Source organism: Xiphophorus hellerii, chromosome 2, assembly GCF_003331165.1.
Source record: "Xiphophorus hellerii strain 12219 chromosome 2, Xiphophorus_hellerii-4.1, whole genome shotgun sequence".
Classification (NCBI taxonomy): Eukaryota; Metazoa; Chordata; class Actinopteri; order Cyprinodontiformes; family Poeciliidae; genus Xiphophorus; species Xiphophorus hellerii.
Window position 1 is genome coordinate 16,687,015 of NC_045673.1, and position 27,981 is coordinate 16,714,995.

General features: G+C 38.5%; 1 long non-coding RNA gene across 1 annotated transcript; it reads left to right on the forward strand.

Annotated features, from left to right (window-relative positions):
* The first annotated feature begins 1,417 nt into the window (after positions 1-1,417).
* LOC116729159 (uncharacterized) lies at positions 1,418-27,835 on the forward strand. The gene is made up of 4 exons (XR_004341092.1): positions 1,418-1,427; positions 2,534-2,538; positions 27,342-27,353; positions 27,466-27,835. It is a non-coding gene; the product is annotated as an uncharacterized LOC116729159 (long non-coding RNA).
* Positions 27,836-27,981: the final 146 nt, after the last annotated feature.

A 27,981-nucleotide genomic window follows, 5' to 3' on the forward strand; every position in this document is an offset into this window, starting at 1 on the left:
CTCGCCGGTGGAATCATACTGGCGGGAGTCGTTGCCAAGTCAATAACACAGACTGATCCCTGATGCTGAACTTCTTGGAAGTCCAGGCTAGTCTCAGTGCTTCATGTACCTGCACAGCGGTCCAGCTGCTGCCCGGCTAAAAGGTGAACAGAAGAGATCAGCAAGTCTATCACCCCCTCTGCTCCTGCCCGCAGGTCACCCTAACTGGAAACACACTTCAGAGAAGAGATCATGGGAACAATGAGCCTCTGAGATTGGTTGCATTCATTTCCTTGGATCAATGAGCTCTTCTGTACTTTTACCAAAGTTTTTTATTTTTTCCTGCTCTGCACAATGACATTGGAATAATCAACGTTTTTTATATGACCTGAGAATCACATCTTGCCTCATTTTGCTTTGTCTGACAGGTTTGTCAAAATAACAGGTTTTTGTAAGAAGTCTCAATTTATATGGCACTTTTCTCACCATACTGATCGTTGAAATCGCTTTACATTAAAGGTGCCATTGAAATGTGACAAGAGGGATCTGGAATCGAAGTTCCATTGCAGGAAATCTATATTATCCAGATGGCGCATTTTCTGAGATGTATGTGGCATAGACATTGCTATATCTAACTGAAAAACAAACAACTGCATTAGACCAAATGTAAAAAAAAAAAAGCAACATTCTAGTTTCATATGTATATCTTCATATAAATAAGTAAGTAAATTTTGTTTATATAGCACCTTTGAGAGATAAAAATCACTAAGTGCTTCACAGATAAAACATAATGACCCAAAGTAAAACAAGACAGCCATTCTTCTCAGGAAACCCAGCAGATTACATCGAGTCATTCATCAATATTGGAAGAAGATTTGGATCAACAGAGACATTTCTAAAACTGGACGTTTCTCTGTAACTGATACTGGAAACTTGTTAGAAAGCTGGAGGAGCAACAAGAAATTCTTATGAATAGTGATTGTGTTTAATATTGTATGAGACAAATCCCTTGTATTCACCATAAGTCTGTATTAGAGACTGACAGACAAAAAGACAGAAGCCTTTTCTTTCTAAAGAAAACATCAAGGCCTCACTGAAATCTCCCAATACCTTCTGGAAGGACATATTATAGTCTGAATAAAGCAAACTTGTATTTTTAGATACAATTCCAAAAATGTAATGTGGCACCAAAACGACACCATATCCTCTGGGGTTACCTTTCTTCAGATTGAACTAGACTTTTCATCAGAATAGGTGATATTCTAAACAGTTTTAAACACAAATAAGTGTTAAATCACTACTTTCTGGTGTGTCCTGCAAAGTTGAGATAATGAAAGGTTTCATTTTTTTAGACTCACAGTGAGCCCAGAAAACAAACAAAAAAAACAACAAAAGAATACCTTTCCTAAAAGAGCATTTAAGTTATGAAATTACTCAGGCAAATTTAAGTATTAATTTTGACACTAAATCAGCGGGCTTGGCTAAGGAGGGCTATGGATAAGAGCTTTTTTCACAATATAATTGGTCTTGAAAACATATGCAGACATAAGAAAATAACAGTAAGCCATCTCTTACCCAAAACAATGAAAAGCTATTTTGTAGTTATGCTGCTGTAGGCCAGGCTACTGGATGACAAACTGGCCATCTGCTCTTACTTTCTTCTTCTACGACTCTCCAATTTGCATTATGTTATTTCAAATGTTAGCTTTTTGTTTTCTTTTCATAGAAGCTACACCTGGTCTGGTAATCCATCTGGCTTTGGTACCTCCCTGGAGGAGGGCATCGGCTAAGATGATGCTCCCATCAACTATAATCATTCTCCCTCTCCTGACATTGACTTTTTAACTTTCATGAACATCCAACATAATCCAATATCAGTTCTTTCTTCTCATGCATTTTGCTCTGTCTTCTCAAATCCCCAGTCGGTCATGGCAGATGGTTACTTATACTGAGCCAGGATTTACTAAAGGTTTCTTCCTGTTAAGAGGAAGATTTTCCACTCCACTGTTGCTGCATGGATGTTCAGTTTGAGGGATTGCTGTAAAGTCAATGACACAACGCAAGCTATTGTCGCTACGTGCTTGTCCAGGAGAAGTGACTCGATGCAATCTGCATGGTTTCAATAGACAGAAACTTCTTTAAGTATTTTGAATAATCTATTGATCATGCTATACTGTTTGATAACTAGGATCAATTGGAATGTATGTGTGATTGAATGGAAATTATCATTTTTTTGTAGAGTACCGTGAGATTTGTTGTGAATTGACTATATAAAAAGTGAATTCAATTGAATTTAAAACTGCTTAGCCAGCCAACTTTTTTCTGGTTTGATCTCACCAACCACAAGGTTTAAATACTAATTTATTTAATTATTTTAGACCTGTTTTCATATTAAAGGGTTTGACTTGAAAGACCTTGTATGACCATCAGAGGATGTAACTGACTTGAGCTTGAAAGGTATGTCCTCTCAGGCGCGGGTCAGAGAATGGGTACTCAACTAGGATGACCTGAATTTGACTGTCTGGCTGCCACTGATCTGACACAGGTTCAGGAGACAGTGTTTGACTGGTATGGCCTGAGTTCATCAAACCGAGGCCAAGTTTTTGGCCCGGGCTTGTCAGACCGAGCTCAACTAGTGTGGGCTTTGCGGATGCAGGGATCTCTGTGTGATTGAGGATGTGTTTGCTTTCCAAGCTGTAAGAAAGACACAGGTGGCAGTATTACTCCTGCAGAAGAGAGGACCTAATATGGAGAATCAATAAAAAATGACTCTCCATATGCCCTTGTGACCTCACTGCTTCAGGTGGAAAGGAGAAAAGATGGTCTATAGATATGAGCAGGAAGGGAGGGGGAATCTTGTGGTTTAGGTTCAATCTGTAAAGGGCAGGCCTAAGAGAACTGTTGGTGGCAAGAGAATTGAGTGAAATCAAACAGGGTCGAATAATAAACTTTTGCCTGTTTTCTTCAGAACAGTTTGTTTGGTCTCCAATATAGTTCGATTCACAGAGCCTTTCCAAAGGTTTCCATGTTATAACCTAAACTTCATTGTAATTTGATGGGATTTTATGTGCTACATCATCAGCAAGTAGTTGTGAAGAAGGAAAATGAAATGTAGTTTAACATTTTTTTTACAAATAAAATTGGAACAGCTTAGAACACAGCAGTATTCAGATACATTTACTCTGATGCTACTAAATAAAAATCTATCTATCTATCTATCTATCTATCTATCTATCTATCTATCTATCTATCTATCTATCTATCTATCTATCTATCTATCTATCTAAAATGTGAAAAGAAAGTTGACAGGGTGATAGAAAGGGAGTCTTGTCGTCTGAGAGGTGGTGTGGTTCGGGTTAGATTGTGGTTGCAGTCTTGAGAGAGCAGGAGGGGAGGGAGTGGGGAGGCGCAGGGGGCAGGCAAGGCAGCGCATACCCGCAGCATTCAAATGGAGCTCCCATTGGGAGGTTTTACGCTTCAAAATGGTTTCCTGTGACGTGGATTGTGTGTTTGATTTGAGCTTTGAGGGGTTTGTGTTATTCTCGAGAGGGGAGAATCTAGCACGCTCTCATTTCCGCACTGCCAACAGCCAGCAGAAAGTTGGCAAGTCAAAACAGGGGGATTGTAAAGACAGATTTTTCTCCCCCTACTTGTATGAACCACATTTTTTTCCTGCTTTCACCTTTTTTTTGCCATGTTTTTCTGCTGAGCCTGCTCCAGGGCTTATACTGAATATTGATCGATAGTTCTTAATAATTACTCCTGGTAAGACCTTGGTCCTTGCATAGCTTTCTCAGACTGCCTGATTTTCTGCTGATCATCAAATACCCCAAATATGTTTGTATTCTGATGCGTACGCACATTCGCTGCCTGGACACACACATGAATAAAGTAAGAAAAGAAAAAGCAAGTTTGCACGTATACAAGTGCGCATGCTGTCAAACACATGCCTTAGAAGTAATTGCAAACAATGGATGCCAGCTGGGCAGTAGGTGAAGCAAGAAGCACAAATGGATCCAGGTTCATTGTTGTTGGGTGTTTTTTTTTTTTTTCATCTAATTTCGAGGAACGAAAAAGAGAATTGATGGCATATTACTGAATGAGGCAAAGTTCAGACGTGAGAGAAGGCAAAGGCGGCCACAGAAGTATGGAAAGGGCACATTCTGTGGCAGAAGGAAACCACCTCCAACACCAGACCAACCAGTTACACAAAACCTTCTGAGAACTTACTGTTCTACCAGCTACTGTACCTCACAGAGCCAGGAAAAAAAAAATAAAAAAAAATTAGCATTGGAGGTGTTTGTGTTAAGGGAATTGTCAAACCCCTCTCTTTCCTGATCAGCCCTTTTTTCCTTCCCTCCCTTCTCTGTCTCTCAACATGCCTCTCCTCTTTATTTTCTTACTGTAAATACTGCATAAGAGCGTTTGGTGACGTAAAAAAGCCAATTATTTAAACAGCGTTTTTACTGTGTGGTACAAATGGAAAAGCTAACCACTGTGAGCCAATTTTCTCCATTAAGTTATATAAATAATGCTGATGGAATGGATAGGCTTTCCCCAATATGTGGGGGGCATAACAGGGTCTGAGGGGTTCCGCTGACATTCTAGTTTTAAACCCTAACCCTCCCTCAATAAGAAATTCCTCAAACATATAAGCAGTTCTGCTATACGGTTATACAGAATTTTGTATTTTGCAGCCATCAATTATAAGATTGAGCGACTGCAGCAGTCTTCAAGAGGTGTGTTTCTGAGCTTTTTTCACGTTTGCTTTTATTGTATGTTAGTCAACATATAATATTTTTTGATTTAAAGATGTATATTTTTAAAGTATAAACAAACTGTTGCATTTTAGTCTAATTTGAATAGAGAATTTTCTCAGTACTTTGTTTTTGAAATTCAAATCCAAAACTTTCTTGATCCTCAAAATTATATTAGTACTGCTTACTAGGACAATGCTGAACTATATTTTTCCATGTTAGAAAACTAAAATTAAAATCATAATTTAAGCCAGAGAAAACATCAGCATTGAGCAATGTTTGGAAAATGTTTCTGTTTCAGAATTACTCTATTTCCAGACATGAGGTATGTTAAAAGAAAAGGTGTCCAAAAACTGTGAGGAAAATATTTACACTTTTAACAGAAAATAAACTAACGAGCCAAGTCAAAACCTGGTACAGAATGGTGGCATGAGCAAAGACTGTGCTCTTCCAGTTTGAAAAATGTTACTTGCATAAAATTTGTGAAGTCTACATTTACAAGACATTCAGTGCAAACATTTTTTTTAAACTGTGGATGCTTTTGTACAAGTGTACGCTATATAATATGCACTTATACAGTATTAAGTGTATATTAACAAGAGATATTAACAAGAGAAACAGTCACAGAGCATTATGGATCTTCCCTCATATAATCTTGGCCATTAGGTACTTTTCCATAATAATATGTTTCACACTAGATCAACCTAGATTATTTTTTATCGAAAAGCCTAAGCTTCGTCTCGTCTAGTCAGTTAACTACTGTTAGCAAACCCCATAAAGAGAAGGATTTGTCCTGCCATGCCTCCGAAACGATGCGACATGTAGATTAGTTCCTATTGGTTGTTTCTGAGACTTTGTGGTTGCAAGATGCCATCTTAAACAGCAACCATCAGTCGCATTTCCAAGTTGTTTAAAATGTTTTCAGTATTGCGCAGTCTGAAGTTATGTAGAAGTTGCTATCTTCCTGATTAATAAAACTAAACACATAAGTCTTGGTTGAATATTGGAATTTCCTGTTTTAGCCACTTTAAAGTGTTCATCATAGTAAGTAAATGATAAATTAATAAGGGTGTCAGTTGCATTTAATTTATATGAGTTGTTAGGCTTGCCACTAAGGTGGTGATTAATTGCCCTGTCACACCACTGCATTACTATCTTAAGTTTTAATGCAACTGGAGACACAATGTCATGGGAAAATAGTGTTTTTATGCCACCTTCTCATGGATTTGATGCTATTGCATTTGCATTTTGATCACCAGATAAGCCAGGCTGCTTCAGATTTTTTTTTTTTAACATAGTTATAAATTCTGCCACTTTAGTGCCACTGCTCTCGCACACCATGAAAACTATGAATATGTGCAACTGCTACAGAGTTAATGCAGTGATTAAATCTTAACATCGCTTAATCTAGTGCTACACTATCCAGATGGTTCACCAACTTGAAGAGGCTGGATGTTTTAAACTGAAAGTAAAACAACACCATTGTACCTGAAATATTTACAATTACATCAATTTTAAATGAGATTGTGATGTCACAGAAAGGCATTGTACCACATTATGACCCAACATTGCACTGTGAATTCCACCACACCGATATAAGTACACCATATGTACATTTCTTGGAACAGAATCATGTCAAAAGTGACACATGTACTGTACTTCAAAGATGTGACAGGGTTTGATGTTCGACAAAACAAAACATTATTTCACTATGTTTATACTCACATAACCTTTATTTCAATACTCAACACACATACGCGCGGTGAGTGCACGCCTCCGCACACACACACACCAATATATTACATATGATTAGTTACCCAACCAACTCAAATTAAAGGACAGATTGTAACAATCATATTTACTGTACTTGATATGTTTTATTAAAAAAATTTTATACTGTCTGTCCTTCCATAAAGGCTCAATTTATTTTAACCCTCCCGCAGTCTTAACGCGACTTACAGGAAGAACGTGACAGATGTCACGGTCGGACAACTGGGAAGCTCACGCAGGGTCCATTGGACCCCCTCTTAAGACCGCAGGAGGGTTAAGACTGTTTTTTGGTATTTATCAGGCATGCCAAAATGTGAGGTGTACCGTTAATATGCAGTATGTTTAAAAAAATCATTACCTATTCACATTCTTAACTGCAGCAAATAGTCTCAAACATCTCAGTGTGGATTCTTGTCGTAACTAGTGATGCACAAGAACAACAGAGGCTGATCCAACAATGACAGAGAACCATTGCCTGAATAAAAGAACACTCTCTGGCTGATCTCCCATCCCTTCCTTTTGCAAATTAGTCGCTGATTGTCCACAGACATTGCTGTTGGTGCTCCTCTGTACCAATAAAGCCCTGTGTAGAGCAGTGTTGGAGCCCTCCAGGTCTTGTTATTGTAACCAAAGTGTGTTTTGGCCAGGGTTCCTGTTCTCAGCACGAAAAACAACAATAACAACATCAGCAGCAGCAGCACACAAGCCTCCCAAGTCAGAGGCAGGCCAGAAGAGGGTGGGTGCCCCGTGAATGTTGCTCTCTGTTCTTCCAGTGGAACACAACACTTCAGGTTCTAAAGTGACTGGAACTTCGATTGACACCCTAGGTTTACAGAAAAACAAGCCAAACAATATGCACCAGTTCAAAATTCATGTGCATGCCTTCCCGGTATCCTCCTTCCCACATGTTTCCTTTTGCTGTATACAGATCACCAGAGCAAGAGAGATTCCTGGGTTTCCTTAAGACAAACAAAAGAGAAAGGAATCTACACAAGTCTCGAAAACAAAATAGGGGGAGTTTACACAAAGACCACACAACAACATCACAGTGGTCTAATCTATTTGTAATTAGAAAGTTTGTTCGGTAGTGTCCTCGCCCAGACAACAGATCCATCTTTCGTTGGCCTTGTTATGATCTTGGCCCCTTTTTTCCTCCTTTCCCCTTATGCTCTCTGTTGTTGTCCCTGTAACATAATACTTGTTTGTGCGTGTGTATAAAAGATCCCTCTGTTGTGTTGATGACATGACGAGAAGTCAGAATGTGACCCACTTAGAGGCTAAGGAAAAATTGAATATTAAAGTCATTTTGACCTTGCTCCAAATCAGAAGCTGTTTAAGCCATCTTATAAAAGTGCAATTCAGTAAATACGTATTTCTCATATACAGGCATTAAGATCACATTAGATGTTGATACCAAGAAATAAAAGCAAATTGAAATACAAATTTAGAAATTTCTGATTAAGTTGAACAATTTAAGAAATAAGTATTGGAAAATGTTGATCCCCGTTAGTGCAAGTTAATACCAACTTGTTTCTAACCTGCCCCCCAAAAAGGTTTTTATTATAACGGTTTAGCACAAGCAATATCTTATGACTGGTGTTCAGAGAAAGAAAAGAAAGCTGCTACAATGACACAGTAATTCACTTAAATTTAATAATAAAAAAGCAAATAACAAAAACAAGGATCATTGCGCTTATAAGTGACCCCTGAGCGGTAAGGATATTTAATTAATACATTTCAGTAACCCTGGCCAATTTTTTTTCCCTAAATAATTTTACTTTATCTCTCAATTTAAGGACTAATTTATTATTTATTTGTATTTATGGATAGAGTTGCTTCTGACATCTGGCAGGAATTTATTTCCAATAACCACATTACAAATTAATTTAATTTAAAAAATATTGATAATTTCAATACTTGTTTATCCCACTGTGGCTTTTCGTTTTCTTATGTTCAACTTCAAAGGCAGAATGATAAAATAAACAAAGAACGGCAAGAAATTGAATGAAAAGTTACTGTACATAGAGGGAGTTACAGAGCAAGAGGGCTGAAGTGACTCAGCTTTCCCCTGGCAAGAAGCAAAGGGAGCCGGGAGCTTGAGCCCCCCCAAAGTTTTACTAGAACAGTGGCTTTTTAACAGTAGGGAAAAACAATGTTATAACAGCTTCCTGCACCACTCGGTGTTCCCCACCAATAAATACAACAAGGATTGGGTCATAATAGTATGGTTTGGCATCAGGTGAATACTGTGTACTCCCCTCTGCCCCCCAACACCACCCACCAACCCATCAACTCCCTCACCCTTTCCATCATTTCCCCTTCAATCCGACTCTTGTGCTATTTTCCATTAGGAGTAATAGGCTGCAGTGTTAGAGAAATATCAGTCATTGGAGTCATTGCCTACTCACTTACTCCATCCTTCTGCAGTACCACTCCACAGACTCGTTGTGTTAAGAAACACTTTTGTAGTGCTTTCCTTTTCCATTTCTCTCACCTCTTATTCTTTCTGTTTGCTTTTGTGCTTTTTCTTTTAAATGCCACTAATTAATTTACCACCATGCCTTGAGCCATTTGCTGTTAAAATATGAGAATTTGCATTGTCATGAGTACATGTGGAAGTTTCCTTGTGTGTAAATAACTCAAGGTTATGGCACAAAGGTGCTCTGTAAGATTCAGTGCTATGGATCGGGTTTCCTAGCAGCTGACTCTGGGACAGTAGCTGTTAAAACAAACAGAAGTAAGAGTTTTTCTGGAAAAATGGCAGCTATGGCAATACCGGGAACTGATCCAGTTTCCATACTGTGTTGCATTTGGCAGAGGGGGAAAATGGCAAAGGGGTAGAATAACATAAAGGCATCTGTAATGGGATACTGTAAGAGGGTGATTTAGAAGCATGTGTTCTTATGAAGGGTTACATTGTATCTTGTTGATACAGCTTGTGATGCATAGTCAAAAATAGTTATTGTATCTATGAGTATGTGGCAGCTGTGGAACTATAGCTGAACCCTATTTCCCTAAAAGCCTCCTTCATCCCCTATCCTTACCATTTATCTCCAGATTTTAAATTTTATTTGTCTTAAATGAGATTTAGGTGGCTATTTAGTTGAAGTTAGAGAAGATAATGGATACAACAAACCAGCTCAAATTGGGACTCAGCTTCAGGAGTAATTCATCCATTTGCAATTGTTTCCATTATCCAAACATAAATGTTGTGATTTTTCCTTTCAATACAGTAGTATTACCTTATAATGGTGGTAGACAAGAACCTTAAAAATCTGTACACATTTAATTCTTTGGCACTGGGTAATCAGGTAGCAGAGGACTTATAAAAATACACAAATTGACCTACTACTTTAATTCATAGAATAAATTACATTAATATGTATCCTACTCAGGCTGCAGTACCTCTTCCAGTCACTACCCATTCCAGTACCTCGTAATTTCTTTAAAAATCTCAATAAACGTATCAGAACATTTATATGTAATAGTTAATCCCCAAGGGTCTCATTAGAAAAACTTACTTGAGATCATAAATTTGGTGGTCTTACGTTACCTAACTTGGAAAAGTATTACTTGGCTGCTGAAATGTGATTTGCCTCCTTTTAGTTAGAAAAATAAAATGTAACTTCCTGGAATTATTTGGGTTTGCATGACCTTACAGAACGTTTATCCCCAGACGTCATCTATAAATGGACACCTACAACTATTTCTAACAGAACGGACAACTCTGTTGAAATTCATTTGATCAAAATTTGACACAGAACTCAAACAGCTATTGAACTAGAGGACATTATTTCACCTCATACACCCTTGAAGAAAATTGACTCATACCTACTTTACCAAATAACAAGATTCTGGAACAATGGCATCAGAAAGCGGTTTGCTACATCAAGGACTGATATGGGAATGGATTCCTGATGTCCTATAAAAACCTGTGGAAAAAGTATGATCTGTAAAGTTGATTTTTTTCTTTTATGTCCAGCTGAGATCCTTTCTTAGTCCTTGTGTTGTCTTGTGGGTTAAAAGTGACCCATTACCATGTATACCTGTAGAAAAAATACCCTAAACAATCTTTTTCTGACTAGAAATGTTATGACTTTTCCTAAATTGACCCCATCATTAGAAAAAGCGATACTTTGTTTTTGTTTATATTTCCTTCTGGGCTGTACACCACTAGGGTACAAGGATTGCCTTATAGGTCATTTTGGACCCGTGAATTATAAAAGCATTTAAGCACCAGAAAAAGAGTTCAAAGGCCACACAAACTTTCCCTAATACATACACACACATCTACACCAGCCCCCCCCCCCCAACACACACACAAACCCCATACGCAAAGAAACTGCATTGATGTACAAATTGAACTTGCATTTGACCTGCACCTGCACTCTCAATCTGCAGCCAACCCCTCACATCACACAAGTTCCCAAACACAACAGAAAAAAATCTCAGACATAATAAAAACAAATTATGTATAAAGCATATGAAGGTATGCTGAATCTGAATACCCCTAGATGGTTCCTTGTTGACGCCATGAGTAGACGTTTCACTGCCCAACAGGTGCTACGTTGAATGTTTGCACATACTGTCCTACATGAGATCTTCAGCATAAGAAGTTGAACATCTTATGTTGAACAAATTCTTGTGGTGAAAATGTTCAACGTAGGAGCGTCTTCACCCTGTGAAGATTTTGTTGGACATCTTGTGTTCTTCATCTTAAGTTCAACACCTTATGTTGAACAGAAAATGTTCTTCATCTTGTGTTGAGGATGCTCAGGACAAGAACATCTTCATTTTATGTTCAACACCTCATGTTGAGCAGAAGATGTTCTTCATCTTGTGTTGAGCATCCCATATAGTTATGAGATGTTGATGTTGAACAATTCAACATCAACATAAGAACTGATGTTAAATTGTTCAGAAAAATCAAACATTTTGTTTTGTTGTGTTATGAGAGGTATTTTTATAATTCACTTGAACCGTTGACAAAAAAGTTCCAAATTGTTGACTTTTTTCCGTTTCAGTATAATTAATTCAAAAGTAATAACTTCACATTTATATAATTACAATAATAAACCTTTACTGTGTAAAAGAAGACTGCTACAATTGGTGGTAAAAAGTAAACAAGAATGTAATATTGTTGATCATCTTTTTGTATTGTGTAACAAAAATACATGATAAAAAATGTATTAAATTGAGTTGAATTGATAAATATCAGATTGTTTCATCTTGCAAAGTAGATTTTGGACTTAGAATTCAATTAATCTGCTTTATTTTGAGGTTTTTTGTTAGGGTGGGTCATTTTTGACCCATAAGGCAAGAGGAGTAAACAGAATGTTAGGATCGCACGAGGGTTAAAATTTCTTTTAGTCCAAAGATGACTCTACCTGCTCTGAGAGACCTAGAAAAACTGCTTCATGAGAGAAACTTGCCTTGTCTTGTCTCTCAAAAGTATATTTTGTTTCAACATGTTCTGTTTCAAAGTTGGGGTTACAGGAAGTCAAGGGAGAAATTGGATATCAACTACATGTTGCAATTAATGCGCAATAATAGTCTGAATTATGTCAAAAATGTTCAATTGTGACCATTGATTGTAGATACACTGTCAACCTATTGCAACATTCTTCATCAAAGCTACGATACATCACAAAAATTACATTGGTCCAGACAAGAGTTGTTTCATCCATGTTTTAGAAGTGGCATTGAAGAGGGTTCAATATTCAATTTTCCCAAAAAATTACAGAGCACCCTTATGCTCTGTAGAAATGTTTACAGGAAACTTTACAAATATGGGTAAACAATAAAAAATAATTCAACAGAAATTCTTGAATTTGGTGCTTTATACAGGAAATGTATATCTTTTATGTGGTTTAAAAATCAAGGATAAAAACTTTTTATTTGCTGTTTCCTACGCTTAACAAATATTTTATTTTTATTTTATTTGATTCTATTTAAAATAATTTAACCTAAATACTTTTTGACGTGTTTTATCTTAAAATATGCTGCTTTTAACTTCTGTGTATAAGCACTTTGACTCGTCTTTGGCCAAAAGGTGTAATAGAAATGAAGTTGCCTTGCCTATGTGGAAATCTGATTCCCAACTCCAGAGATGGTTTTCAGAGATTGTTGTGCTTCACTTCAAAAGATCACCTACACTCTCAGAAATTATTAGAAAACTTTTGTTAAGATCTGCAGCCTTACTTGACTTCGATGAGAGTGCTGTACATTGTATAACCAATGGTACGGCCAAATACATACAACATCTCATATTGAGTTGAAGGGCTTGGAGTAAAATTGTGTTTTCTACAATATCAGTCATGATAAAACTGGGCTATAGCATAAAACACATAGTTGAAGTTATCTGCATAAAACATGCTTTATGCCAAACATACATGTCTAGATAGGAACAGGTCTTGAGAGAGTGCTTTGCTTCCCCAACAGAGGATGATTTCTGTGCAATACCTTGATTTTGAGAGAGCACTACACCATCAGTTAGAACAAAACCAGTAGGCTAAATGTGAAAGCAACTATGTTCTCATAGATTCTTGGGAAGTAGCCTGACCATAAAACTCTCTTGCTAGATAGGATCTGAAAATCCACTGACATATAATTTTCCTGTTTTGGAATCTCTCTTGATCCAAACTTGGTAATGAATATTTTAAACATTAGACAATACTTGGCTGGACATAGATGTATTTATTGTTTTTCTGGCAGGTGATCAGATGAGTAACTTAATTCGTAAATGAATAGGAGCCATGTGCAAAAGTTCCTGTCCTTCGTATGTAATGGATCATCCCCTCACTGTTTCATGTAATTGTTTGAGATCAGACCGACCGTGCCGTGGAGCAAGCTGGGGGGTTGTTTTTGTGTCAGTGGTGTGCGTGGAGTGGGGTATGGGAAGGAACTCACCCCTGAGGGCTTGTTTTCCTTTGGTCAGAGTCAGACAAACAGTCATCATCGGATCTCCGTTATCTCATGTCTGAAGCGTCCAGATGAGAGCCAAGCTGCCAAGTGAACACATTTGAATGGCCTGAGTCATTCTGCACATGTGCGCATGCTTTTCTGTCTTTGTGAGGACTTAATAAGAAGTTTACAGATCTGTGGGAAGGACTGTATCAATGTTATTTTCGATTCAAGCTTATAGTCAATTCATAGATCTTGGAAATTAAGCTTGTCTGTGGCCATCTTTATAAAAGTTGTATAAGATTAATTTGGGTGTGCTTGTGTGTGTTTTAGTTAGTACAATAACCAGCATATCCCTGGCCTGAAACATGCTGAGTTCATCTGAGGGGGGGCGTAGGTGTGTGTGTGTGTGCTGGCGTGGGTGTGTGTGTGTGGTTGTGGTGTATGGGGGCAGGGGGGTTCTAATAAATTCACTGCAGGTGATGAATACATAGCTGCAATCTAAAACTGGAACACTTGAAAACAGCTTTGCGATTTGGTTTCATTGCCCAAGTATATTGTAAAGACCAGAGGATTATCCGGTTGACTTTCTTCATTAAACGACTGCCAAGAAGGGACCCTGTGCAGTTCAGACTCTAATCATTATTTAAACTGGAACATCCTGTGCTGTACAGTACGTGAACTGATTATTCATGGGGTGCATGATGCTCACTAGTCTGAGTTACATGTGTGAAATCTTCATAGGAGAACTGAAGAGCTTCATTCCATGGCCACGAAACATTGAGGAGCTTTTAAGGCAGCAGGCTTGTCTTGATGGGTAAATTCCACAGAGGAGCACAGCCTTCCCACAGCCTCCTCAGAAAGTGATCTCATCTCTGTTTGTCTCTCCTGCACAGTGCAGATTGTATTATTGACAAAAATTTGGCCAAGTCCTGCTATGTTACAAGAAGAGCAGTTCACCTAATAAGGTTGGAGCAGTGTAACAGGACACAGTTACTATAAGGACATCAAAACTACTATCACTTTTTGTTTCTCCCAAGGGATAGTCAGCATTTGATGATATCTGATTTTATCTAATGTCTTTTGGTGCCAATGAGATTTAAGGCCTAATGCTTCTTCTAAAATGCTTGAGAAGTTATAAAAAAAGGATTTTACAGAGCGCATGCATACCGTAGATTTACACTTTCTCCTACTGAAGCCTTCACAGTGCCCTCTCCAGAAGTCCCACCAGTTTTGTGAGTGAAACTACAGCCTGGTTTTGGACAACAACAAGGTGCACAATTCTTATTTAGTAGCAGTTCTGATGCTGACAGCTGACTAAGCTTCTAAAATCTTGAAATACTTCATTTCTTTCTTTCCTGTCAGACCGACATAGAGCCAGATGAACTCTTTAAAATGTTTGATGTTTAATGAAAGTCTTGTGAAATACATCTTCACTTGTCTGTTGTATTTGAAGTAGATATTGCTCAATGGATGGCAAAATAAATAATAATTTGGTAGATTTTCAGATTGATTTATTCATTGTAATTCAATTTTTGCAACTATTTACAAAATCGGCCTCTAGTAACAATAAATATGTGTCCATCAGACACAGTGGCTGAAATACCATTAACTCTCCACACATAGCCTTAAGGGCAACAGGAACAAAGCCATAACACGCAGCGCACGTACCATCACCCTGAACTCCAGTAGCGTCGTTTTCTAAATACTGCCTCCATCAGGCTGCAGATGTAGATTCATCTCCTTAACATAAGCAGCACTGTGGCAGGTATTTTACACACAGCATTTTGGAACCAATAATGGTCATGTATAAAGTTGTTTTTTTTTGTCATGCAGACATGTAGGAATCACATTTTTGGCATGCATGTGTTCACATGAGCCCATAAATTTATTTACGAGTTTTTTTACAGACAGATTTGTGCTTAGACTTCTAGAATGTCCAACCATAGAGAACACTGCATCCCTACTGAAAAAAAACAAGCTCAGACCAGTTTTAGCTGGTGTTAGTAGAGCCAGACTGGTTTTGCTGATTTCACTGAAGTAAGCCTTAAGCTATTGCTTGTCTCCGTTGAGGATGATTGGCCAGCTGGGTCTGTTGACTGTCCACCAAAGCTACTAAGTTGGTCACTGAACCTAAATCCCTGTTGGATGCATTAGTAGGGCTGAAGCGATTCCTCGAATGATTTGAGTACCTTGATTATTAAAATTCCTTGAGGAAAATTTACCTGCCTCAAAGCTTCGTTAATTTATGTTTTGTTATTTAGCGCACTGTGTTCCAGCTGGAACATTATTTGCGTTGCGTGGAGCTCTGACTTCCGCCTCTGAGTTGTTGACAAAAGCTAAGCGTTAGTGGCATAACGTCCAATTTTCAAGTTCGGCCCATGGGGCTTATATTGATTGATGATGATGCCTGGGTTTTCGTTGTTTTGGGGGGACCAATAAGCATCCTTAAAATGACTGGCGCGATGCCTGGAGTACGGCAGCCTTTTTCCTCCGGGAGCTGCTGGTTGAAAGCGAACAGCGGGAAGAGCGCTGAAAGAATATTTATACAGGTAAGCAGATAGACTGAACATGGCAGGTGGCTGAATTGCATAATAAATTTCATATCATCCCGGTCTCAACAAACGGGAGGCTGAAATCATTGTGGCGGTACATGGCTGGTAGATGAGTTTCTGAGTGTGACGAACGAAGGTGCTTCCTCCGCCCCTTCTTACTTTCGTCCCTGGTCTACCGGTCCCCGGACTTATGTTTGTCTGTCCCCTGGTCTATTTCCTCCACTCCACCCCCCCATCTTACGTTCGTTCACTCGCCTGCCCCTCACCTCCATCCCCACCCCCACTCCAGACGACATTTCCCATATTCTCGAACCCAAAGCTTGACAGGTATGGGTCAAGGTGAGAGTTCATCTATTAAACTGACTGAAGATGAATACATAAACTAAAAGCTGGATCATAGACATTTTTTATAAGCGTATTTGTGAGTCTGCCTCTTTATTATTAAATTGAATAGAATTTCAGATCCTTGTGTTACTTTTCTTCAGGTTAACTTAGAAAGTGAGCTGTTATTGTTACAGTTTAGTTTTCTAAACTACAGAAAAGTAACTGTTAGGGATGCTCAAAAATGAAAAACTGGACTGATATTGATATCCGATAGTAACACCGCTGTTATGCCAGATTTACCAATATCTTTATAATTTTTTTTTATCCGATTACTCGATTAATCATAAGAATAATCAATAGATTACGTGTTTACAAAAATCTTTGTTTACAACAGCCCTAATTAGTGCAGAACCATCCTTTCTAATTGATTGTACATTTTAAAGTCAAATAGTTTCAACAATTTATTGAGATGGATTTGTTCTTTTCTCTGCATCTACTGATCATCATCTTTAGATAGTAGAAATGAAAGCAAAATATTCTTCAGATAAATTAGGTATTTTACCAAAGTTACATCCAATGAAAAAAATGCCTCAAAATAAAGGAAAATGAATAGATTTAAGGAATTACAGAGACATGACTTCTACTTCTAGTTCAGAATTAGTACTCAGAAAAAAAGACTGTTGGATGATTTGTCATCCAATCATAATAAATCAGTGACCTGTGCCTCAAAGGTTGGGAGAAAGCATTGTGATGTCCCTGAATGCTGTGTAGGGCAGAACTGAAGCTTGATGTATGTGAGATACAGTCCTCCAGAATTTATCAAGTTCAAGACCATAACAACTGCAAAAATGTGTCTACCAAATATTCAACTAGAACTAAACTTCTACCATAACAAGAAGTGTACTCCAACGTAGTTAATGTGACGTGATGAATTTTTTACTTTGTACTGTAAGCGTAACTTCAAGATGATCCTATAATGACCACACATTTCAGTCCATTCCTGATTGTCTTATAGTGCTCCTTTTCCCAGGAAAGACTAACAGCTGACATTACTCCATCTCCCCCACATTCCATTAACATCTTATAATGTTTAGCTCTATCTTTTGAAAGCTCTCCAGTTTTTAACTGGGCTCAAAGCATGTGAAGTCAGTCTAGAGATCTTCTGTAAAACATGCCATATTAGGTGCTATCTCTTAAAGGGGCATTATTATGTATTTTTTCAGGCAAATAGTGCCATTTTATAGTACAATCAAGTAACAATGTTACCTTTAGTTAAAATAAAAATGGTCTATATATGAAACTTGACTTAGAAATTTGAAATAGTCAGGGCGTGCCGTGGTGGCGTAGTGGATAGCGCGACCCATATTTGGAGGCCTTGAGTCCTCGACGCGGCCGTCGCGGGTTCGACTCCCGGACCCGACGACATTTGCTGCATGTCTTCCCCCCTCTCCTTCCCCGTTTCCTGTCAGCCTACTATCATATAAGGGACACTAGAGCCCACAAAAAAAACCCCTGGAGGGGTAAAAAAAAATAAATAAAAAAGAAATAAATAAATTTAAAAAAAAAGAAATTTGAAATAGTCATTAATTTAAGGTATTGAAATTGGGTCTCTGTCTTTTTAAGAAGCTACTCCTCTTTCCGACACTCTGCCTGCTGGGTGTCATCTCAACAACATCTCTCTGTTAATCTGTTTACAAACGTTCTTCGAAGCATTGTACTGAGAAGTAGTTCCTGTGATGAACTCAGCAGATGTGCAGTTCCACCAGGTGTTTGCTAATTGCTGCTGTAGCTAGTCTGAGGAGCTAAATGGGAAAGGACAGGGGAGGACTGGTCTGTGAGCACGACTTGGAGACTGTAGCTCCAAGGAGGAGCTGTGTTTGGTGAGAGCAAGTGTTTAGGCAACCACGAATGATTGCCACGGGAGGTTCAATGATTTCTCAAATATGCATGAAAGAATCAAAGCCACACGACATACTGTATATGTCTCTGATGAAGGAATAACATAACAACATGGCATAAAGCTCAAAGTCGATTTTAGATGATACAGCAGTGACAGCAGTGAATACATGCACATTGTCTGTAATCTGTGGAACCTTTGCTTTATTGAGATTCTACAGTTTTCCTAAATATGGCTAAAATTTTCCTGTTTCTTTGAGCCGCATTTATTTTTTATATTTCTTAGTAAATTAGACCTGTTGTAAACGATTAATTTATTGAGTAATCTATGAATTATTTTGACAATTAATCAAGTATCCAATTAAAAACTCGTCCCGTTCTGTAGTAAGTACTTAAAGTGTCACTGACATGATAAAACCACTTACATGATTTAAGAAGCTGAACTATTGTGCTTTCAATTCTGTGTACACAAAAGCTTTTAATAATAAACATTTCTCATAGAATACTATAAATGCAGTGTCACTGATTTTGTGTGTAGTTAGCCTTATATTACCTGAAGAATATTTCCAGGATAAAGGACTAATGTCCCAGCAAGATCTAGAGAAACTCAGGATTTGTTCAAACAATCCTGCTACCAATCAAGGTTGGTTCACAGACTAAGTTACAGTAGGAAGCCAACTTGGGATAACAGCTATCTGGCTTTCTGTAACTGAAACCTCATAGTTACCCAAGAATTTACTCAGGATTTTCACTTATCCCAGATGTGTGGGGCCCAGATGTACAGCATGTTAGACTGGCAATACAGATAAAAGTTAGAGGCTTTTGCTAAGAGAACCATAACGTCACCTGCTTGCAGCCACAAACGATGTGAATACATAAGGTGAATGTTTCCTGTTGAGGTGTTTGAGGAACATTGATGATGTGCTATTGTGAAACCCAAATTCAGTTTATCAGCACACACGCCTGAAGTGTGTTATCGTTCCTATTTAGTTTCAGGTGATGCTTTGACACTTTTTGCCTCTTTTTGTTTGCAGTCTGCCTCCATAGCTACTCATAGCACTTGTCGACAACTCATTGGTGGAAGAAAGAGCGTTGCACAACACAAATAATAATCCAGCCGGAAAACATGGCACTGTATAGTTAAACATCATGCTACAAAGCCACAAGGCAGATAAGTTGTCTCGAGGAAATGAAAAAATTGAGGTCATTGAATCATTTGATGAAACGTTACAGCCCTAAAGTAAGAACTCTTGAGTTTATTTTATGATTTAATATTCTTTTTGTTTATTCAAGCAGTGGTGTTGAGTATTGTGAAATACATGTGCAACCCTGTGTGTCCTTCTCTTGAAAATCTCAACTTTTGTGTTTTTTTCTGCACAAGACAGCAAATTCATCTGAACTGAGAGTTGAAAATATTCCTATTGAAGCATAAGGTTGAAACTTTGAACGTAGCGCTGATAAATCTTCATGACATGCACATGTGCAGAGTCACACAGAACTCAGGTTTGTAAAGCGTAATTGCTTGCAGTGTTTTGGTTTCAGAATCTCTTTCCTCATCTAGACACAAGTACAGTGGATGTCCACTCAGTGGGGTTCCATTCATCAAGTAAAATACTAACAAGTCACACATTGAGCTTTTTTGATTTATGCTGTGAAGTACATCTGAGCCACAAGGTTGCATTACATTGTGTGGTAGACGAAAGCGTTTGGCACAAGCTCTGTAAAATACGTTTTGTGGACCAGCCTTTTCTCATGGCTTCATATTTTACAGGCAAACATAGAGCTTGCATAAATAATGTGGCTTATTATATAAGAATCATTATCATTAGCCTCTACATGTCTTGTAGTAAATTTGCGTGTAAAAATAAATGTTTGTGTGATGGAAAGTAAAGGGATACTTCTTGTTTTATCCTTGCATTTGTGCAACAGTTATTTTAGATTCTTCACTCTATTTATTTTACAGTGCGACTAATTTTCTGTGTAGAGGTTCTACACATTGCTTTTAACTACATACAGTTATGCTATTTGTTTGATGCCTAGAGTTATGCTGACAGTGTCACCCCGGATTTACACTGAATGCGTTTCTGCTCCTTTCCACCGGTGTTGTGTTGAACAGAACCCTTCCTGACTACCCTGACTTAGAAAATGGACATCGATAGAGACATACAAACCATGGTTGACAGATTCCAGGAGTTTGTTGAAAAGCAGGTATCCAAACATGTATTACTGGGTCATATCGTCAAAATGGACAAGGTACTGCTCACGTATGAAAATATCTAAATAAGTGTGACATGTTTTATCCTCATCTCAATGCATTTTTTGACTGATGCGACTTGTGCAGAAAATACGGTAATTGCACATGATTTTACTTAGGAATATAAGATAAAAATTCTACACTCGAAACATATTGAAAACCATCTGTCCTTTTCTTTCCAGTTTCATAGCACATTTGCTTTCCATTGCACTTCACTTTGTGAAGGTGCATCACGAATAATCCTAAGGAAGTACACTGGTGCTGTGGTTGATACATTTATAGAAGGCAAAAAGGTTTATGAAGAATTAATGTTTATGAAAGGTACTTTAATTAATTATTTATTTAATGTATTTATATAATGAATATCTTTATTGAGAGCAAAGCAGAAATAAGGTCAGTTTCCTTGTTTGTGTGCACATGCTTGACTAAATATAGCTGATTCTGTTTCTGATTATTGGAGTGCTCCTTTCCCTTTGTTTGATTTTGTCTTAGCTGGAGCACCTTGGCTAAACAATGCCCCACTGAAATAAATGAGCGGAGCAGTTGTTTTTAGCTTTTACCAGTATAGAAGTGTTTTAGAGAGGATTTCCTCTTTGGAGACATCTCTCTGGTATAGGGTGATCCAGGGGTCAGAGGACCGGCTTGAACCCAGCTGTGTCCGCTTCCCCCCTTTCCTTTTCCTGGGGACGCTCCCCAGGATGCCAACCTGACACAAAACCCTGCCTGTTAATCAAGATATTCTTTTGTCAGCTGTAGGGTCAGCGAGGTTTAAATTTGATAAAGGATGTGTTTTTAATCAAATGCTGTTTTTAGCCTGACGTGTTTTTCAGGAACTCTGTGTTTTTCCACAGTCTAGTATTTGGATTTCCTGGAGAGCCTTTTTTTTAATAGATATATACATCTATCGGGAGGACAGGTGTTGAGTTTTCCATGAAGATAAGTTTACCATTTCAAAGCTGTGGATTTGACATGTTTAAAGAGCACTGTAAACATTAAACACCATCTCCTGAACTATGTATGTAATTTATTTTTGTGACATTCTGGAACACTATGAACATAAAACTTGAACTCAAGTTGCTGCTTCTGAGCATTTTTTTTCTTTTGCAACATTTTGGTCACATTCCCCTAACCAAAGTAATTTTATGTCGATGCACAGGAACACAGTGTCCTGAATCATAAATTCAAATTTCACCTCTGCAGTGGTGCATTCCCACATGAGTCAATAAAATATTGCCTAAATATTGCATTACCCCTCATCAATTTACGCTTAGACAAGGGAAAATATGAGACTGAAATAAAATTAAATTTAACAGTCAAGGCTTTAAGAGAACATTCAGTCAATGTGAAAACTATTATGCATTGAGGAGTTTAATTTATTTAGAAAAAAAGGAACTAAAGCTCAACAGATTACTATATTTGGTGTAAAAAAATTATATTGTGAACAACAAATTTCACTGAGCGTTTCCAGTATTTTTTAACTGATTCTCTTACTCTAATACTTTCTAAATTTTGAAATTAATGTAAGAAACTAAAACGTTATTAAACTTTTAAAGTTGCAGTAGCTAACTTTCATAAAAATGTGTTTTTACATACTTGCTTAAATTGTCACTATGTCCTGACAGCATAATATGAGACAGATAATCCGCAAAAAAAAAAAAAAGAGCTTCTCCGCCTCCTCCCAGTGGTCCAACTGCCAACAGCAGATATATACCGCCTCTGGTCAGAAACAATGAATCACAGCCAGGAGGAATAACTTAGCAGTGTCAATCATGGCCTTTGCATGTTGCTCACACCCTTCGTCCGCACATAGCACACAAACTCAAGATTGCCTGTTTGCCACTAAAAAAAATCTGCTAAAACAGTGACAGGCTTTCTTAATGCCAAACACTTGTCCTTGTCAAAACTTAAGTTATAAATGGAAACTGGACGTTCAACATCCCTTTCACTTCATTCCATAGCTATCATAGAGCTACCCAGCCTGACTAAAATGGTTTCTCATCACCTGGCAGAGGATAGCTGAATTTTGAGCATTCTTATTTTTAAGGATGCCTCATGGTCAAATGGCTTTTTTGCATGCACATGTGTAGATTCACATACTCAAATTTCAAGCTGATGTTATAATTGACAAACATTGCCTTTCATTTATGTGATAATGCCCTCAATAGCAGTCGCGCCCCACGGGGGGGGCGTGCGAAGTGTCAAAAGCGGGTTTTATCTGTTAACTGATAACAAGCCCCGTCATAGTGGCAGCAGTGTTCAACTAATAACACCACTGCTGTTCAGTAGATAGCGAACACACGTTGTAACGGAGCAAGAAAAACGAAAAAACGTGACGTGTGGAAGCGAGACAAGTCCAGTTCATCGATTAGGTCTGGGAACGGGTGGCCAGTCCATGTCATGCCTTCATCTTGCAGGAACTGCTGAACATCAGACATGAAGCATTCTGCATAGGAGAACCCAGGCAACCGCACAGCTATGTCTCCAAGGGTGATCTCATTCGGTACCTATGGCAGTGGCTATGAGCCATGGAGGCTGTGGTCCTCCAAGAATGCACCCAACCATACTGACCCATGCCAAACGGTCTGCGAAGGATGTGCAGGCAGCAAGGGCGTCTCCCTCTGTCCTTCATCTGGGGGAGCAAGGCGCCAGTGGCGAATTGCCATCTGGTGTTCTCTGCAAAGCCAACTCTGGGGGGGGGGCACAACCCCCATCTGTGGAGTCGGGCCTATACATCCTCAGGAGTCGTTTCTAACCTTTGTAAGATGCACATTTTTGCTTGAGTCATTTTGCATGGTCTGGCAGGCTCTCCTGTTCCTTCTTCACAAATCAGGAGCGGTCCTGTGGGGTGTTGCCTCCGGTCCAGTTCTGGTGTAGGCCGTCTCCTGGTAGCGCCTCAGCTTGGCACTACTTGACAAACATCAATGCACAGCTCGCCTGATGTGCCATCCGGAGAGTGCACACCGAGGGGTTGTGGAGTCCGTCTCACTACGATGTGAAAGCACCCCAACTTCAAAGACCAAAACAACAGTATGTGAGAAGGGTCTGTGGTCCAACTGCAGAACCATCCTTTATGAGAGGTTTGCTAATGCCAAATGTCACTTTGTCATTCCATTTCACACGCAGGGAATTGATGTCAATCAGTGGAGTGACGTTGATTTCACAGAAGTGTTACTTGGAGTTATATTGGTTTTTAAGTGTCCTTATTTTGACATGTATATGTCATAGAGGAGAGATGGAGAAGTTTGACAGTGAGAAGAAAAACGGCAGCAGAGGTGGGCAAAAAATTGTGATCATAAGGGGGCCATGACAGAAAATAATTGAGAAACGCTGATAATGTAAGAAACGCCAAAAAAAAAACTAGGGATTCCAAAAATAGGCTGATTAGTGCACAATAATCAGTTGTGTGTTTATGAAGGTGCACTGCTGCTAACTCCTCCGTAAGAAACTTAGCTATTTGCTTTGCTAAAACTTTATGGAAGTTGTGAAATGACATCACCCCCTAATTTGCATAATCATCCCTGCTACGACAGACTATGCAAGAAAGGAGAATAATGTCGAGAGAGGTGAGAAAGTGACAAAATGTGAGTTAAAAGACATATCTATAGAACTTCTTTTGCAAATCTTGTTTCTTCAACGTCACAAAGATGGATTGCCGCCTGCAGGTTGGGGATCAGTCTTTTCTTCTAGCAGAAGAGTTAAAGTATTTGGTGTCTTGTTCACAAGTGATGGTAGGCTGGAGTGTTAGATGAATAGACAGATTGGGGCCTCATCCGAGGGATTACGGGCGTTGCTCTGGACTGTCGGAGTGAAGAGAGAGCTCAGCCAAAAGTGAAGCTCTTGATTTACCTTTCTGTTTACGTTCTAACTTTCCCCTATGGTCATGAGATATAGATCATGACAGAAAAAATGAGATCGCAGATGCAAAAATTAGTTTTCTCCATAGGGAGCTCAGCCTTATAGATAGGGTGAGGACCTCCTCTGGATTCAAAGGAGGTGTTTGGGGATATGATCAGGATGCCCCCTTTGCGCCTCATTTTGGAGGTTGTCTGGCTACATCCCATTGTGAGGAGAACCCAGGTAATGTACTGGAGAACAATGATAACCATCCAAACCTGTGGACACCTTGGGATCCCCTATAATGTGTTTGATATTGTTGTAGAGGAACAAGATCTGTAAGTTCCCTATAAGACCTGCTTATCCTGTGACCCTATTTGAGATAAGTGTAAGTCAGACAATAGATGAATGGAGGATTCAATGGATGTATAGACAAATCCCACTTTTTATGGACTGGGGAAGGCTTGCAACAGCACTTGAGAAGAGTCAGAACATGATCTACACCAAATATACAATACTTAATTTCATGACTCCAATACGTATTGCCTAAAATAAACCTCGATCGGGACTTTTCTTACCTTAAGCATTGGGGAAAATATTAGGTGTGCTCTGGCATCGTCATAACATTAAAAAAAACACCATGCTCTATATGTTAAAACTTGTCTGGAATATGATGTGTTCAGGGAAAATAATATGACTCTTGAATTTTATCTACGTAAAATTCAAAACAGTTTAAACCCATGTCCTAAAATGGTGTTTAATGATAGAAGATCTATCCTGCTACCATAAATCCTCTAACCAGAGGAAAGCTACAGCTTAGCTTTGCTCATCTTTGTTTCTGCCTCAATTGGCAGCTTGAGTTGCACAACCCCATCTCTACACTACCTCAATGCCTCCACCGAGCCCGCTGATAAATTCTGCACGTTACAATGAATGAGCCTCAATATTACGTTCACTCAGGTTCTGTTCGGTTCAAGAGAGAAGTATTAAACATTTGAGGGAAAGCTGTAGCCACTTTCTGTATGGTGGTGAAGAGTCACCACCATACCTGTTGAACAGTCAACCCTGAGAAAGCACACAGTCAATTATTAGTCTAGTCAACAGTCACTTTTCAGAGTGCCTCCTTGTTTTGTGTCACCAGACACAACTTGAAACCTTTATGAGTTAGAGCATGGAGAGAGGATGTCCACCAGTGAAACAAGTCACTTCCTGTTCTAACGGGGTGGAGCAAAAGTGATTTCAACAAATGAGCATGTGAATGGGTTGAACGTTCTGGGATAACACAGCATGTTAGGCACAGCTTTGACCTTCTGTGTGTGAAAGTTATTGCACCTTTACTTTTTATGGCGTGCATGCCCACATGCTTTGATGGAGCAGAAAAGCTTTTAGCAGCTTTTGATCCCCAATGCCCTAAGACTATAACGGCTCATTTTCAAGTCTGTAAGTCAAAAGCTCTAGGAGGAGTTCCTTCAGATACGTGTGTAAAAGGCACTTTCTGTGGGGTTTGGATGATGGGTCCCATGATGTCACAGATCGTATGAACTGTGAATTTTAAGAAAAATGGGTTTAGATCAATTTGGAAATTAGGTCAAATTAGAGTTTCAACTAAATCAGGTTAGTTTGCACCAGTGTAATCAGTGAATTATTCACACAGCAACACCAACATATTTAAGGATGTAGAGTATATCCTGGACCTGGTTGGTTCAGGATATACATGTCTTTTATCTTTGGATTTTGATCTACAAAGGCTTACAATTAAGGAGCTCTTATTACTGGCCTATATGCAATTAAAACCATTGCATGGCCAGTAAGTGTGCATGCTGCATGTAATATACAGAGATTGCCGATGCAGTTGATTACATGTGCAAAACCGCCCTCTTTTAATGAGGGCTTTGCGTGTGCTATTGGCTGCTTTGAGCTGCTGTCTGTCCTGAACTCTTTTCTGATTATCATAAATAAAATATAACTTTATATTAAAAATAACTCATTCACCAACATTAATATATGTCCACATTATATATATATTTTCAATTAGCTTTTAGTTATACTGAGCCATGTACATTGTCCTTAGTGACTGAAGTACTTAACGTGTTTGCTTCTGTCAAAAGTAATACAAAAGAGCAGCTTGTGGCATTGAAAGAAATTTTAGTCATGAAACGTTGGAAGGTGAAATAATCATGTTTTTATTGTTATTTAGATTAATTTAAAACATTTTCTATGATGAGGGTTGTTGCTTAATATGCATATGTTCCATTTGAAAAAGTGTGATATCCACACTGCTGAGCTTTTCCTTCAGGAGAACATTACTTGATGAGGTAAAAACCTGACATACACTAAGCAGTGGACCATTTACTTATGAATTAGAAAACATCTTACAGTTAGCAAACAAAACACCATCAGCTTGAAAAACTTACATAAGATGTTTCACAGATGAGCCAAAGAAACCAAAGTTCAGAGGAGGGATGACACACTTGCGAATTTCTGTCATCTTTAGCAACTGGAACTTCAAAAATGTCAAAGCTATATATAGCATTTCACACTATATTGTGCAGTTTTGCACATCTCTGACTGTCGTTTTCTAAACAGAGAACGCACTGACTGCAGTCTACGGTAGAAAAGAGTCTTACTATTTATAAGTGATTCACACAACCCATCTTGAAAGAGTCTGATCCATCCTGTTATTTTTCCTTTATGCCGTCTGAGTGAACTTACATCATTAGCAAGAGGTTTTCACATGTAGGAGGAAAAAAGCTCTTGATATATTTAAATTACCATGAGCTGCAGGTTTTCTTTTATTCAGTTAATATAAAGTATTTAATATTCAGTACCTTACAAAAGTCTGTTGAACTTCTAAACATTTTGTCATTTGATGTGATAGACCAACACTAGTGTATAGAAGGAAAGAGGTGTATCGTTTTCAATTGTTTTGCAAGCTAAAATCTGGAAGTGCAGTGTAAATTTGCATTCATATTTATTCATTACTCTGACACCCCTAAATGAAATCTGAACTTCAAGATAATAGTTGGGTTCTTAAATATTATTTCATCAGTCAAATCAAACAGTTTTTAGTTGCTTGATGAGGTAACTAAAAACCTCATCAAGCCAGATTCACACTGTGAAAAGATGCTGAATATCATTTGAGAAGTACTCATCAAATGCAAAGAAAGCTATAATATTATAATAATTTAATAAGTAGTTTTACCAATACATTCTGCCACAATCGGCCCTTTGAGGACATTGATGATCTTAACATGGCATGAAATGAAAATATGTTTTGACACCTCTGCTTTAAAAGAGCAAGCTGACATCATCAGCTCTCTTCAGTACTTCAAAGCTCTGGTTGGACAGTTTGGGAGAGGACAGACCTGTTGGAGACAAAGTGGTACTGGACCAGTCCACTGTGGGTGGCCTACTGGGAAGAGCTTCCACTAGGATGCTGAAAGTAGTTCAGACTGTGGTCCAGCTCAAACCTCACCTGTTAACCAGGGACATTTATCTTAATGATCCTTGAAGATCATAAAGCATCTCTATGTGAGAGCATTTCAGCCTGTCTCACTCATCTCTACTGCTCTGTGGCTCAGCTGAGTCATTGGGCTGCACAGGTGATGTGGGGCGTGTCCCAGAACAAGGAGGAGTCTTCAGCGAGTGTTACCACGGTGATCAGGGAGTGCTGAGTAGTGTCAGTGTGAGGACATGTATCTGAGGTGTC